Source organism: Pinus tabuliformis, chromosome 1_1 (assembly GCF_031772625.1).
Source record: "Pinus tabuliformis cultivar Carrire ecotype Pingquan chromosome 1_1, CPIR1, whole genome shotgun sequence".
Classification (NCBI taxonomy): domain Eukaryota; kingdom Viridiplantae; phylum Streptophyta; class Pinopsida; order Pinales; family Pinaceae; genus Pinus; species Pinus tabuliformis.
This window is the reverse complement of record NC_142297.1, coordinates 350878201-350881904: the sequence shown is the minus strand read 5'-3', so window position 1 is coordinate 350881904 and position 3704 is coordinate 350878201.

The window sequence follows — 3704 nt, the reverse complement described above, 5'->3', positions numbered from 1 at the left end:
CTCTATGCCTGCAATCAAGGACGAAAATGTCTTGATCTGTGCTAGCGATCGAGATCCATAAAATCCAAACTCAGAGCAAACCTTTCGCATGTGATTTCAGACCTTGTGCGTACTCCTTCCGATGTACCTATGCGAGCCAAGAAAAAATAGAAGAATATAAAAATGATGATGATGTGTTGAAATGGACTTGAGGTTGCTTCCTTTTATAGGCTTTCCTGAGGGTTAACGTGGGGTTAAGATTGACCCAAGCAGTTACTCATGTGGTTAGGGCCAACCCATTCCATAATGTATGTATGAATAAAATAATTCAAAATTTAGCCAAATTAGGTGATATTTAGGCCGATTTTGGTCCTCTTGAAAAGAGGAATTTGATGCAGGCATCATCTTGGTCATCTGAGTTGTCCAATGTGGAATTTATCCATGTTTCAAAAATTAACACAAAGCATTCAAAAGGAATCTAGAATCCTTAGTTCAAACCACTTTTCCATGAATTTATCAATTAATTGACCAAAACCAGTTATGCTATTATTTGGCAGACTTGCAAACCATCTTGAAGCTTCACCTCTTAATGTAAGCACAAAACATTTCATTCCTACATCTTTATGTTGTATTATTTGTTAAAATTTACTTGAACCTAACACCTGATATTTAATTTCAAGTAACTAATTACTGAACAAATACATGGCTAAGTTCATAACACATAAAATTTAGTGGAAGAAAATTATAATATGAATCACATGAATCATAAATAGAAATTTTCCCAAAAATTTAGTTCATCATTAATAAAAGTCAAAACTTACTTGGGCTCCAGTCTTGGGATAATGGCCCTATTACCCACCAAAAATAGGCAACCATATAGGAGAATTTTTTCTCCTACTCTTCTACATCTAGTTGACTAACCAAAAGCCCCTAACAACCACCACTAGCTTATGATCTGACATCATACCATATCCGCCACCTGCATCAATCATATTCCTCTCACCCATCTCGCAGGAGCACGTGAATTAAGGTGGGCTTCCGATCAAAAGGTACTTTATTCATTTTGCAATCAGGTGCTTATGCTTGTTTGTATTTGGGCTTTTGGCATGGATCATGGGGTGACCTAGAAGAAATAGGAGTTTTGACTATGATCTTGTTCCCTCACCTTAAATGGGGGGTTAATATTCAACCCTATGCCAATGGGACCTTCCTTAATGGTTTAATGGGTATGAGAGGAGCACTACTTGGGAAGCCTTAATTACGATAGTGTGTTCTGTCTATCCTTTTTCACACTTACCACTTTCCATCTTAGATTACAATCCCTATATTCCACCTCCATTGTTCAACTAACCATTGGTTCTTTGGGATTTGACCCCCACATATCCTCATACCTAGGTGGTGTTAATTTTCCACTATTCTATGTTACAATCACTTTAGCCCAATTCTTTTCTTCAATTAGAAATCTTTAAAAATAATTTAATCTTCCATTGATCAATAGAAATTGTAGATAGAAAAATAAATGCAATGTATAATAGAAGACAATCAAAAGCAATAACAAGAGACAACAAATTTGGTCAAAGACCAGGGAAAAACCCCACAAGGGGGAAAACCCTTTCAAATTCTTCTTCTTATTAAACTGTCATAAAATGTTCAGCAAAGAGAGTATAATGATTCAATTCACCATCCAAGAGTCAAAGATCAACAACTATGACTTTCCAACAACCAATATCCAAAACTTTAAGAGATGAGCCCAAAAGTCAAATTTGGTCAAAATATCAAATTTGGTTAAAGTCAATAATAGTCAGTAGCGACAAATGATGCCCTAACCAATCATAAGTCAACATTAAAAAAACCTCCCAATTAACTTGGTCAAAGGTAAAAGGAATCTACCTTATTTGCTGTTCAAAATGAAGTCAAAATAGTCCCAAACAACTCAGTCAAACTTGGCCAACATAGAGAATTTATGTGGTAAAACTTTAGATTGCAGAGGTCAAATTAAAGAGGTAACGACAATCAAAAGTGCCTAGAAAATTTCATCTTCTCCACATAAAATCTCAACCTTAAGAAATCAAAATTTTCCAAGTCAAACGAGGTCAAAACACTAAGTCAAACTTGGTCAATGGCTAGACAAACTCTCCCTGCAGAAAGTAAACATAGAAAATCAGACTTTTCCTTCCTTTCCTTCGCACGTGTGAGAGAGAGACCTGCAATTTCAGATGTAAGAACCAATCACAAGAGGACAGAGAGAATAATGAATGAGTTGATGTGGTGCCAAATAAGGTTGACTTGTCTTGTATTTATATGCTTCCTTGGAGACCCAATTTGTCCTTTAGGTCGATTTGTACTTTTGTCCACTTGTGGATTTTCACATTAAAAATATACTTTTGCTTTGACCAAATTAAGTTCTTCCAAGAGAAAAGAGGGCCTTCTCTAGATGAGGAATGTTGTCCAAATGAGGTAATTTGTCCCTACACTGCCAAATTAACACTCCCTCTCAGCTAGTGAGAAATTTCTGACTGCAATATATATCCCATCTCAAATGTCTCATCATCATTACATCAAATGTAAGTTCTGCTCATCTCTGCTCATTTCTATTGAACACTCTCAAATATAAAAGAAGAAGAGTTTGACATCATAGGGGAGCTTAAGTTACCACCCTCTATCAATAGACAATATCTTCTTACCGCAAGGGAAAGGATAACTCTTTGTCTTATTGACCTGTGACAATAGGTGAGATTGACTTAAGGATCACACTCTATCTTATCGTCTAGTGACAATAGGAGAGATCAACTTAAGGATCACACTCTGTCATATTGTCCACTAATCCTCCATCTAGACCCTTAAGAGTTAAGTGGTAGAACACTTACATCCCATGACTTGAATGAGATCGACTTACCTAGTCGGGTAAGGATCACACCCTATATCAAGTTACCTCAACCCATTGGCCAGATGGGGAGGACCAATACCAACAAGCCCAACTTGTGGGTAGGATGCTAACAGGGGTATACTATGTCAAAGCGACAATAGGTGAGATCGACTTACCATAGGGGTAAGGATCACACCCTATCCTATTGTCTATCGTTTGCTCAACCCCGTGAGCCCTTACCCATTCCTCACCTTGGAGGCTCAACCTAGGGGGAGAACACATTCAGTGTTCTTGATCAGCTAAGACCCTTACCTATGAGGGTCACATCGATTAGTATAAACTGCTCTCTGAAGAACAAAATCTTCCCTTTTGATAAATGCTTGGTGAGTATATCCACTATCTACTCATTAGTCAAAATGTGATGAGTGTTATTGCTTCTCTTTGCACGATATCTTAAATACGGTGATACCTATCTTAATATGCTTGAAATTGTCATGAAATACAAGATTCTACGCCAATCAAATCCCACTCTCGTTGTTGCAATATATCACGGTCGTATCCAGGACCCACTCAAACAACTCTCCAAAGAGCTTCCTCAACCAAAATGCCTCACAACTAGCCATGCTAACAACAATGTATTCTGCCTCGACCGTGCTTAAAGCTACAAAATTTTGTTTCCTGCTCATCGAAGATATCATCGCAGAACCCCAAGCTAAACTAACACCTTGATGTGCTCTTCTTGTCAATAGCATTTCCAACCTAGTTAGCATCAATGTAACCATGAAGTCGTACATCTCCGACAATATATCTCAGATCAAGGTTGGTCGTCCCATGCAAACATCCCAATATGTGCTTGGAA